General features: G+C 33.8%; 1 pseudogene; it reads right to left on the minus strand.

Moving 5' to 3' along the window:
• Positions 1-1,503: 1,503 nt before the first annotated feature.
• Positions 1,504-3,092, minus strand: LOC120217399 (annotated as a pseudogene).
• Positions 3,093-13,820: the final 10,728 nt, after the last annotated feature.

The raw sequence follows: 13,820 nt of genomic DNA on the forward strand, positions 1-13,820 counted from the left end.
TATACTTCAAATCATTTTGTTTTTTTTCCCCCCTAAAATTGCTAGTCCACACTTTTTTCAGGAGCGTGCACATCACATACCAAACGGATCATCTAACAGTTGGTTTTTATGGTTGAAATTTTCCTAGGGCCATGGCTGAAATGGCACTAAATTTCTCTTTTGTCTCTAAATTGAAACCAAAACCTTTGAGAGAAAAATTTCAAATCCAACAATGGTTACCTTATCCATGAACATTCTTCAAAAAAGAAAACCTTCTGTCTCCATTTTTGAGTTCTTGTTGTACTCCACCAACAAAAACCATTGACTACCAGGTTAGAGATCACAAGGCCAAAATCAGTCAATTCTGTCAAAGGGTAATCTTCACAATGGCCATTGGATTTGCTTTGCGTGTCTAAGAAACCTGAGGGCTCAAAGGTTCTATCTTTTTAGGCAACTTGTGGAGCTTTGGACCAAGGTAAACAATGAATATCCAAGACAGTCAATTAGACAAAATGGATTTGAATATTCCACTCCTTTGTAGGAACTAGGGACTTGTGGATATCTGGAAAAGGGCATTTTGTCAGGAACAAGACTGCAGTTATATAGGGTCATACAGCTTTGGCATTTGGGATTAAGCCTCAAAAAGTAACTTCAAATGTCACTTTTTGTCTAAAAAGTAAATAAACACAGCATTGGCATAGAGTAGTAAAAGTCCATAGATTCATTGGAACAAGGCAGCATCACAGGCGGATGGTTTCATGGTATGGCCTTCACATGTGTATTTTGCCATACCCTTTGCTCTTTGATTTTTGGCGATGGAGAGAAAAACAATACAAAGGCTGCTTACAATGGCAGTAAACTGTAAAAGTATTGTTTCCACTTGATCTCTTTTTGATGGAGGTTGAACAAATAACGGCCATAATTATTAGTATCTCTCGGTTCCTTGATCAACATGATTTCATCACATGCCTTCATTCAAGAGCTTTCTTGATTTGCATTTCTCCAAAATCTCAAGAAAGATGATATAAAAAGAAAAGCTTGCCATGTATAGGAATGGAAAGCTGCTGGCTTTGGTAGAGGGGCCATTGCTAGACCAAAGTACAAAAGGGAAGATTTGGGCAAGCCTGCACTGCCTGGCTTTGGTATGATAGATCCATGGAACCTCAAAATTTAAGACTTCATCAAGCCATAAACTATTGCATGATCCATCGAACAGATGAATCCTTTCAAAATGAGTCATCATTGTTACCCCAACAATAATTTAATCCACCATCACCAACTTGGCCTGTACTCAATTCTCTTTCATAGTAAGAAGATTATCCAACTATGTTACTTCTATTACTTAGATTGGGGTGTAAGTACGAAAATAAATATGTATGTTACAAAAAACATCGGTATATTACCTTTCCCATCAGCACCCTAAGAAGGATAACCTAAAAAATAAAGCACAGTGAATTACCAGAATGGACAAAACTGTGAAAATGGTGTAAAAATTACAAATGAATGAAGATCAAGAAGAAGAAGAAAATACATTAAATACTTTGCATTGACCCCACTTCATACAACAAATAATGGAAATCACCGACCTTTTAACCATTCAATGACCAAAAAAGCAGTAAAAAATGTCACATCAGTTCAAGCTGATTCATAGTTACTCCTTTTTCCCATAATTCAAGTCCATCAAATATCAATGATGCATAATATGGAGTTGCTAATCAACTCTACTCTACGAAGAACCTAACCGATAATCAGAAGTACTTTCCCCCCTCTTTCAACCACACCATTTTGGGAGAAGAACCAAGAAAACAATGAGGAAGACTATTGAGGACAGCCCAATTGCAACACCAAAAAAAAACCTTGTTTGGCCCGTGATGATGTTCCTTTTTCTCACTTGTAAGTTGTATCGTCAGCACTACCACTGTCATCGTCGTAATCCGAAGACTCACTCTTACTGCCTCTAGAAGACTCCTTCGAAGGCGGCGGTGATATCGTCAAGCCATGCTTATCACAGGGAGCAATCCCAAGGTTCATTTTTTATGACAAAACAGAGTGATTGTAACACAGATTTCTATTCCCACCAAGCTTGAGAACATCCAATCTCTTTATGAAACTAGCATTGAAAGGTAACACACCATGAAGCTCATTGTTCTCAAGATTCAACACTTTCAGCCCTTTCAACTCTGAGAAAAACTTTGGAACAGTCCCATTTAGCTGGTTGTTACTCATATCAACATGAATCAAGCCTGGAATAGCTGACATGGAATCTGGGATTGACCCGGAAAACGAATTAGAAGACAAAGATACATTTTTCAACGATATCAAGTCGCCAAACTCGGTGGGAATCACCCCAAGTAGCCCATTTGAAGAAATATTCAAGAATTCAAGGTCTTCCAGAAGTTGGTATCTTTCCTTTGAGCTTGTTGTTGGATAAATCAACATGGGTAAGATTCTGATGCAGGTGCCTCGGAAGGGAACCGGAAAGATTTGCGTGAGAAATGGATAGAGTCTTCAGGTTATGCATGTTCCTGAGGATGACATAAAGTCCCCGAGTGTTGATCGGAGTGTAGGAAACTGTGATGATCAGTGAGGTTAACGAAACGCGAGATCCAGACGCCGGTGAAGCGGTGGAGAGAGTGAATGCAAGAGAAGGAAGCCAAGGAAAGGGAGAGATCGGAAGAAAAGCGGACAGGGGAGACGCGACAGTTGGTGAAGGAGAGAGAAGAGAGGGAAGAGAGGGACTGGAGAGCTGTGGAGGAGAGGGAAAGGTCGGAGGAGCAGTTGGAGAGGTGGAGGGAAACGAGGTGGCGGAAAGGCTTGGAGGCGTCACAGACGGTAGCATTGTGAGGGAAAGGTTGAACGCAAGGATCTCTTGCGGTGGGGATGTTGAGGGATTCAAGTGCTCGTATTTGTTTGGGGTCTAGAGAAGAGGGAGTTTTGGTGGTTGCTGGTTTGGTGGCATTTGTGGTGGAAGCAGCGGAGGAGATGGTGGTGATGGAAAGAAGAAAGAGGAGGTGAAGGAGGATGAATGGCAGCGGTGGTTTCACGGGGGAGAAAGAGGGTGTGTGAGAATGGAAGCCAAGGGAGAAGACATATAGAAGAGAGGAGTTAAGCAGTTAAAGAGAGGGCTTCTTTCTTCTTTCTTTATAGAAGGGAGGAGTTAGAGTTAAAGAGGTATTTGACACTTCATTCGGCTTATGATCATGCTCAAATTATTGACTTAATTTTAAATAAATATATGAATTAATTGTATCACATGTTCTTAAATTATGAATTTTATTTTAAATTATTCTTTAAAATTTTAAATATTTTAATTTTATCCTCAAATTATCATACTTATTTTAAATTAGTCCTTAAACTTTTGCATATTCTAATTTTATTCTCAAATTATGAACCTCATTCTAAATTAGTCTCTAAACTTTTAACTTTTTTAATTTCATCCCTAAATTCATCCAAATATGTAATTATTTTAACCATAATTTAACCTAAAATTTATTTTTTTCAAACATATAATAATATAGCTTGGCCTAATGATTTTAATAACATGAAATGTGATTAGTATATGCATATAATTTGGGATGATATTGGAATGTTTAAAAAGTTTGGAAATCAATTTTGAATTAAGAATATAATTTGAGGATGAAAATAAAATGTTAAAAAGTTTGAGGACAAATTTAGAAGGATATTCATAGTTTAGAGATGAAATTATAATATTTAAAAGTTTAGGGACCAATTTAAACAAAAAATCATAGTTTAAGGATATGTGATGCAATTAACTCTAAAATTATTTTTATAATATTTAAATATTTCGCAAATTTTTATCATTCATAAATTAAAGATTAATACACATTTAGGTCCATAAAATTGGATAGTCAATTCAAATTTTGTAATTTTTAGGATAAAATTATAAATTAAAATAATTTTAACTTTCTTTAAAAAAAATAAATATAAATATAAATTCAAGTTAAAAATATGTTTTATGAATTTTAAAAATTATATTTTGAATATTTTTAATTAAAATTAACTTTGAAAAAAATTAATCAAAAAAGGCTTAAAAATTAGAAGAAGAAAAAAGTATAATTGACAAGTCATACATTATATAGTTTACCTTTTGTGGTTAGTTCATTATACTAAACGACATATTCAAAAATTAAAATAATGAGGTTCAAAAATTCTAATACTCCTTTTTTTAAAATAAAATGAGTATGTAATTTTTTTATCTCATTCTATTGATATATATGTTGAATTATATTTAAAAACTTATCTAAAATAATAGATATACACTTGTACTTCTGGGTTCGTTTGGTTCACGGAATGTAAGATTATTGGCGAGAATAGGATTACCTGCGACAATAAGATTACTGAGAATGTTGCATTGTTGTGTTTGGTTTGTTTAGTAGGAACGTAAGGTTACGGTGTTTGATTAAATGAATAAAAGATTATTGGAATGTATATTTTTACCAAATTATATTTATTATATTTTTTTAACAAGTTGAATTCTATTATAATTTTACTATAATTAATTTATATATTTTCTTTAAAAAATTTAAATTCATAAAATTTAAATAATTTTTTTTACAAAATTGAAAAAATAAATAGGTTTAATGAAATGGTAAAATTTTATTTTAACCCCTGAACTTCATATAAAATTCTAATTATGGATTTTTTTTGTAAATCTAAAATAGTTTAAGGATAAATTTATAATTTAACATTCGTATAATTTTTTTTCAACCACATAAAAAGGATATTTTTGAAGAAAAAAAATAAGGACATTTTAGTTCAAAACGTCATGAATGTAACAATACCTAAGGGAATGGGTAATCACATTCCCGGTAATATACCCCCAAAATACTACTGTTGGGAATAACTTATTACCAAGGTTGAGAAAGTTTACCAACCAAACGGGGAAATTACATTCCATTCCTCCGGTAATCTAATATGACCTAAACCAAACGAAGTGCATATACCCCTAATTATACTGTTCATCTGAATAGCTATTAGAGAGTCCACTATATTAATAAGGTCAACTAAAATGAATAATATATATGTATATAATAACTCATAATAAATGTGTATACATTTTGAATTTCTGAAATAATTGGTTGACAAGCATCAGAGCTCAAATATCAATATATATATAATGTTTTTGTATGTAGATTTAATCTATAGATAAGTTGTTCGTGTTTAATGTTGAAAAATATTTTTAAAAGGGTTTTAAGGAAGAAATAAAGAACTTATTCGTCAAGAACATATATTAAAAAAAAGATTACTAGATTTTATAACCTAAATTTATTTGATCCGACTCATGATCCATTCAATTGATGAAGATATAAAATAAAAGTAAAATAGAGATCAATGTGTGGGAGAGGGTTGAAAGTTCAAGGGTCGATTATATATGTCAAATATGTGTAATATTTTTTTTGTCAAATGTGATTAGAAGTACAATAAATAATTTGAGTGAATATTTTACTACATAAATTTTCTTTGTAATCAAGTACTTATATCTATAAATAGATATTTTAGGTTAGAGTTTGATATAAGTTGATTTAACTCTCTTTTTATGCTAATATAAATCTTTTATCAAGCAATAAAACGTTGGTATAAATCTTTTTAGTTGCGGTTATCTTTTATCATAACTTCTTACAGAAGTACTCACCCATCATCATTCATGTTAATAATGTATGAATGCTTTGGGATCTTAGCTTAGCTTCCTCTATTTTTAAAGGTCAAAATTATTAGAGGTAACAAGATGTGTAGCAATCAAGATTTAGTGATAATCATACTGTTGCCTACTTTGCATACGATGGCGAATGCAGGTAGAGTTGGATTCAATCATTCATAATTAAACAGATGCCTTTTCTGGGCCAAAGGGTCCAAAGTATTAATTCGCATTTTTTTATGGGGGAAAAGGGCCAGCTTTCATTGAGGTTGCTGATAATGTGCACAGACTCAGAGCCCCTTCCTTTTTCATGATCTGGTGATTAATGGACCATTTCAAGATTGCAGGTGAACATGAGGACCAATATTTTATCTTCTAGTTGAGCAGCTGCTGCTCGGTAGCCGGCCATTTGTTCAGATGAAAATGAAGGGAGGGCGTTTTTTTATGATATATCACATTTTCAATTTATTTTTCCCTTTTAGGTACCCTTCAGACTATTTTTTTTGATCTAACACCATTTGTAGTAAGGCGCCCCATGCAGCACGCTTTACGCTGATCTGACGCCACGTGAGGTAAGACATCCCCCTGAAACGCGCCTTATACTGAGTGGGATACACGTGTGTAAGGCGCGGGGCAGGGGTCGCGCCTTACCTGCAAATCTGACTCGCGTAAAAAAGGCGCACCGCAATTACATACCTACCCCGACCATTCACACCCCCTCCCTCCCTATAAATACTCCAATCCTCAATCACTTTCATCACACCAAATCCTCTCAACTTCTCTCAACCTCTCTCAAATACTATATTCTCTGTTTAAGGTATATTTTATTATATTTAATATTTTGTATTTAATTTATTTACGTATTTAAATTATTTAATATTGTATTTAATTAATTTTTTTGCAGATATAAAATGGAAGATGGTCTACATCGTTTGGATGGAAATCATATATCTCGACATTTTGCTGATACAGTAACATTTTAACGCTTTAATTTAATTTAAATTATTAGTAATAATTTATTTATTTATTTAATGCATGATTATTAGTTTAAAAATTAATTTTTAGAATTATTTATATTTTAGGAGAGATATCGTATATTAGATCATTTTATTAAGAACCTTAAGTTAGTGATACATGACCGTGTCATGTCGTATTTAGTAGAGGCAGGATTCGGTCACATAGGTAGATATGAGGGTCACTGTAAGATAGAACCAGACCTTATTGCTGCCTTAGTGGAGCGGTAGAGGCCGAAGCACATTCCATCTTCCGTGCGGAGAGTGCACGATTACACTTGATGATGTTTCTATGCACCTGAGGCTTCCGGTGGATGGAGATGTGATATCGGGGATGGCGCACGGTTCATGGACTGCTTTGTGTTGGGACTATCTAGGACGTGTCCCAAAAAGTTTTAACGGTGGTCGGATACCGTTAAATTGGTTAGATGCCAATTTTCGGGAGTTGAGCGAGGATGCCTCTGATGATGAAGTTAAAATGTATGCACGGGCATGCATATTGCAGCTGATAGGAGGGTTGTTGATGCCGTACAAATCACGTAACCAAGTTCACTGTATGTGGTTGCGACATCTTGGCGACTTTCATCTGGTCGGATCACTCAGTTGGGGCTCGACAGTTTTGGCTTTCCTGTATAGGGAGATGTGTCGCGCGATTGACTACAGAAAAAATGCTATTGGCGGATGTCTCCTGCTGTTGCAGTCTTGGGCGTGGTATCGATTGCCCTTTTATGTTCCGTTGTCAAGAACCCATTCGTATTTCTACTACTATTGATGTAATTATAAAACTGATTTCGTATATTAATCATATTATATAGTGTATAATAAATTTTTTTCCTTGAATAGGTGGTCTACTGATAGGAAAAATTATCAAGAGCTACATGCTGATTTAGAAAAAATTAGGGTGTTAATCGATCAGAAGGCTGGCACACAGGTATGCATTTTAATGTTTAAAAATCGATTTTAGATTATAATTATATAATTAGATTATTATTTTGATAAAAATTATATATATTTGTTTTAGTTTGAATGGGTGTCATATTCTAATGATGATGTGAGGATGGTGATCCCACCTGAGTTGAGGGGCCCATCAGATGTTTGGATGGCGATGGTCCCTTTGATCTATTATGCGATCATCGAGTGGCACTCCACTGATCGCGTGCTCCGACAATTTGGTTGTTTTCAACCAATTCCGGAAGCACCTCGCAATATGGACGAGTTTCATAGCACAGATCGACACGGCAAGACAGATACAGATTGGCTGGTGAGACATCATGAGTGGGTCATGTTGTGGGAGGATCGACATCGGCGCCTTCCCCGTAGAGAGCCCATTTTTGATGACCTCTTGATGGTTGCTGACGGTTATTATGACTGGTTCAACAGTAACGGGAAACCGTTTCTACTTCTGGAGGATGTACGAGGGCGAACTTTTCAGCGACGTCGACAGAGATGTTCACCGACACAGCACCATCGTCCCCCGACTCGTGGACGAAGAGCAGGTGTGTTTGGTTCGTCCTCAGCTGCACCAGCAGGACCTTCACAGTAACCACCATCTCCAGTGACTTACATACCACAACCATATATGATGCCGCCACCGCCATTCGCTTACCCGATGCCGCCACCGCCATTCGCTTACCCGATGCCGCCGCCGCCACCATTACCTGGTTTTATGACCCCGTCACCGCCACCGTCACAGAGTTATATGACCCCTCCTGGAGGATATTATGGGTCTATGTTTACAGATCCTACTTGGGGTTCATATGCTGGATATTTGGCAGATGCAACCTCATCACCTATGGCCGCAACACAGACACCTCCTGTACAGTTTTCACACTCGGCGATGTCTGGGTTTTATGAGTTTTCCCAGTTTTCGCAGGCCGGTGTGATAGTTAGTCATACACCTCCAGGGTCCTTATTCTATGGAGGTGTTTCATCGTCATCAGCTCCTCCTCAATAAAATGTAGCTGCTCAGGATGACGACGACAACGACAACGACGATGGTGATGATGATGGTGATGACAACGAGGAGTCACAACCAGTGATACGAAGAAATCCTCCTCGAGACCGACAACCACCGTCTTGCGGAACACATTCGTGTCGCAGGCATCGATAGATTTTGTTTTTTTATTATATTTGGATTTAGTTGTTTATTAGGCTTTTTTATTGTAATTTTTTTATTATTTATCATTTAATACTTACCTTTTTTCGTTAATGTGGTTGGATTTATTTTAATTTTTTTTGTTAAATTTGTCATACAATTTTGTTAATGTATTTTGGTTAATTTTGTTTATTACCGTTTAATATCAGTTATTGTTATTTGGTTATCATTTATCATTTAATACTTTTTGTAAGCTTGTTGTATTTAAAATTATGTTCAAATATCAAATTGTTATTAGTTTGATAAAATTTAATAATTGTGTTCTCAAACTTTCTTCAGTTTGTCACTTATAATCTCTTTTATTGTAATCACATATAAAGCCAACGTTCAATCTCGTTTTCTTGTATTATTTTTACTGTTCATCAGTGGTTATCGAATAACATTAATTTTAAGTAAATGCAAATTAAAGTACAAGAATTATTATTTGATAAACAACTACATCATGTCATCATCAATTGTTACTTGATGACAACAGAAGTGGACATGTTTTTCTAGTGTGTCATGGGTTTCTACAATGCCAACATCTTCTGTTTTGTCTAGATCTTTCTCGAATATCCATATTGCAATGAATTCGATTGGATTTTGGACGACCACGCACCCTCAATAAACTTGGATTTGGTATAATCGGAAGCCAATCCTGAACCTCATCAGGGTCTTTGTCATTACCTATGGGGAGAACTCAAATTCGTATACCTTATAAACTTCAGATAGTAGGTATACGTGATCCACAAAATGGTTATAGCTTGATGCGTATGCGAGCAAGCTGCTATCACATGAGAGCATGTATACTTCAGAGCTTGAAAAAACCAGCAGTCACACGTTTTGTCCCGTAGATTTACTCTTAACGACACAGCTTCAATCCCTTGAAGAGGTCACGACAACTCTGTGACACGAAACATTTCATGCCTTCTAGAGAAGTCAGATACAAACATTCCATTTTATACAACAATTTTTTTTCTGTAGATCTACAACAAATCTAGGGTGATCGACATGACCGCCTTGCATCCAGGTTTGAGCAATTTATAAGTTGAGAGGGGAGATGTGAGGAGTTTACTTGGGGAGAAGGGTATTTATAGCCGAGAAAAGTAGCTATAAATATATAAGGAGCGGTACCTGCACCGCACCTTATATAATTGTATCAGTTAAAGCTAAGACGCGGCCTCTGCCCCGCACTATATATAATTAAATTAAAGGTAAGGTGCGACCCCTGCCCCGCGCTATTGCCTTACGTGGCGTAAGGCGCGCCCCAGGGGCCGCACTTTACACACGTGTAACCCACATCAGCATAAGGCGCGCTTCAGGGGGCGCACCTTACCCCACGTGGCGTCAGATTAGCGTAAACCGCGCTGCAGGGGGCACCTTACTGTAAAGGATGTTAGATCGGGAAAACTAGTTTGAAGGGTGCTTGACAGGAAAAAATAAATGAAAAATGTTATATATCGGGAAAAACACCGAAAATGAAAGTGACATGTAACTTTATTCCTATTTTAAACTTATTTTGATTTACAATATGCATAATGAAGCTCCAATTTTTATAAGAATGTTTTGCGGTTTTTATGGAGATTAATATTTTGGTATTATTCAACGATTTTATATACTTTAAATTATGGAAAATTTTAAATAATATTTGTTTTGGGGGCCCAATATAATATATTAGGTCCATTGTAACGAATCTGAGTTTAAGACGTTTGGTTATGGTATCGTCATGTAAAGCAAAACAAATATACTAAGAACCTAAAAAAAGAAGAGATAGTTAACAGACTCATGAGACGAGTTACATAAGCGAAACTAAGGGGACGAAGACTTAGCAAATAATGGGGACATTAATGTTTTCTAACATTTCTGGTAAAATGCACAATAATAACAAAACTGGTAAAAATAATAATATTTTCGGTATTTTTTTATCGGTTTTGTTAAAATAATAATAACAAAACCAGTATTATATTTTCTTAGTTGTATATTAAGGCTGTCGCATGTGAGACTTTCCCCGAAAGAAAATGGCGAGGGTTGTAACTTGAAGTAAGAAAGCACCAACATTTATTTGGCAGTAGAGGCCACCGCATAACCTTTCATGGCCAACCCATCATTCAGAGGAGGCATTTTAGTATACCGTGGTGTTCCAGAGTTCTGACCTGCAATATTTTCTTAGGAAAACGAAGACTGCCGTTCTCCGACTACTTTTCTATTGATTCTTTTCATTCTCCTTATTCTTCTCTTCCTTTTGTCTGTTGGGTTTGCAAATTCCACCTCTGTAATTGACTGTTGTTCAACCCCAGGAGCAATTTCACCACACTTGGTACATCTCGGAACCAAAATCTCAGCGTCTTGAATCTTGGGTTTCGATGGTTCTTTTTCTTCTTCCTCGACTGTCTTCATGAAGGGCAAAGCCATGACCCTTGTGCTTTAATGATGGTAAAGTGAACAAATTGTTGAAAAACCATAGAGAATCAAAGCTCCCCACGACTGTCTTCGAACCATCCATGACATGACGAAACACCTAAAACCAAGAATTACAAAACATGAATCAAACAGAGAAAATTAGAAGCAGAAAAAAAGGTAAGCTTTTGAGCTATAACGGAATCATAATAAACATGAAAATAATATGATATAATCATATTAAATCATCGAGAATAAAATAATACGTACGAAAGTATACCTAAATTAATTAGTTGAAATCTTTAAATCTCTCTTGATTGTGATCTTTTAAGAAGATATAATTCTCTTGATAAACTCTCTGACGAGACAAAGAAAATACGAGATGATATATTTTTAGAATCATAATCCCTTTATATAATTGATTTAAGAATAAATTAATGTATGTAGTTATAACTCTACCCATCAAAATATAAATATAATTTTAATAGTATCTACACTTTTATTTCCATAATACTTCTAATAACTTATGATTTTATAATATAATTGATTACTTAATTTATAACACATTTTATGATAACAATATACAATATAAATATATGTCTATAATTATGAAATTTAATGCAACACTTTTGACATTTTGGCTTGAGGATTTTTTTTTAAATAAGGAATTTGTTTTTCTTAGATGGTAAAGATAACTCTTTTTTTTTGTTTATATAAGGTTATTTTATATAAATTAAGTGACTTGAGTAGTAAAGAAATTATTGTTATTTCTTGAAGTTTCGAGTTTGAGCATAATGAACATCAGAGATGTGAGCAGCATTTAATATTAAAAGATTGAGAATTATATTTAAATAAATATTGATTTATATTTATTTTATATTAAAAAATAAACAAAAAGTTATTTGATGGAGGAGTGGAGAATAGAGGGTAGTTTAGTTTTATCCGATAAAATAGCTAATGGTCGAAAACAACGTGGACGAATACAGTTATTGTGCCCTCTTAAAAACTTCTTATGGTTATCATTTCCCATTTATTATAAGGGTGAGTATTTGATTAAGTGGAATAAAATTTTTTGAGTTGATGTGTCTTAATTTATAATTTAAATTTTATTTAATTTTTTTAGTTAAGTTGAGTTATTTGATTTTATGTTTAAATTAAATAGTAAATATGCATAATGTTATTATACTATAATCATATGCAATATACAATTTTTTTATATGTGATATATATATATATCATACAAAGTTGAGAGACTCAAATCAAACGTGAAAATCAATCAACTAATCGTAAAAAATTTTGAGATTCAAGTTTTATTTTATAACTCGACTCGAATTTGAAATTTTTTAAAATTTAGTTTATAAAATTACGAATTAAATTTATAAATTTATAAGTTAAATCAAATTAATTTTTAAATCGAATAAAATTAAAAAAATTATTTTTTTTAAATGGAGTGCAAGGGAGTTTTAACTCCCCTTAATTTACTATATGCCAAATCTTTTTTAAAGGACGAAGAAAAATATAACGCTCCCCGATATGGGAATTTGACGAAAAAAATGTCTTTTTTTTTAAAAAAAAATCCGAGGTTAGGATTTTTATGTCCAAATACATGGTTTTGCTTTTTGACTTTGTAAATCAATAATCGTGAGTGTGGAGTTTATATGGTAAATTGTATTGATAATTATTAAAAATTTAAGATGTTTGTACTTTAATCAACAAAATTAAAAAAAAATTAAATTATTTACTCATGAATTTATTGTAAATTGCAAACCATTATTATACACATAATATATTGGTAGTTATGGATTTACCCTAATTATATTTTAATTTACCAATTTTTATATATTTACTCATGAATTTGCTGTTTTGTTTGCTTATCTCTTAAATTTTAAATTGCATGCAATATGATTAAAATATTATTGAGGTAGCATATATGATAAATAATTCCACGTTAGTATCATTGTACACATAACATGCCTCGTCAATAAAATCAGCAGCTGTTAACTGTCACTAGGAATGTTAGAATTGAACAATCAACAACATATTTCATCCGTCGAAGAGGCTAATTGATCAGATGAACATGAAGGAAGGGTTAGTAGGAAGCAAACAGTCAACGGGAATCATATAATGTCAAGGAACAACTAATTAGGAGTGAACATTAGATAATATGGGAAATACAGGAAATCGGACGACTAAATAAGTTAATTTTTTAATCAAATCGAAGTTGTTTATCTCAATCACTAATAATAATTTAATGATAATAAGAGAATAACTGGAAGTGTTGAAGGCAAATAAGTGGAGAAAATTGGACAATAAATTGTAATGAGGATTTGTTGGTGACAGTGTCAGATGTAGAGGATAATTGGTCCAAGTAATATGATCATGGACCGAGTAGTTAGCGGGACGGTCGTAACTCTAATTTTTTATATAATTAAATATTTTTTTATATTTTTATTAGTAATCTATTTTGTTTCTCTTAAAAATTTATAAATTTTTCCTCCTAATATAATAACTTATGTTCATCCTTTGAATAAAAAAAGGTTTGGATTCAATTGAAAAACAACACTCATTTTCGTTCCATCTCTGCATCGATACCTTCCGATGACTACTTCCCCTGATTATTATTTTCTGTAAATAAGGCATG

Source organism: Hibiscus syriacus, unplaced genomic scaffold, assembly GCF_006381635.1.
Source record: "Hibiscus syriacus cultivar Baekdansim isolate YM2019G1 unplaced genomic scaffold, ASM638163v2 tig00110187_pilon, whole genome shotgun sequence".
Taxonomy (NCBI): domain Eukaryota; kingdom Viridiplantae; phylum Streptophyta; class Magnoliopsida; order Malvales; family Malvaceae; genus Hibiscus; species Hibiscus syriacus.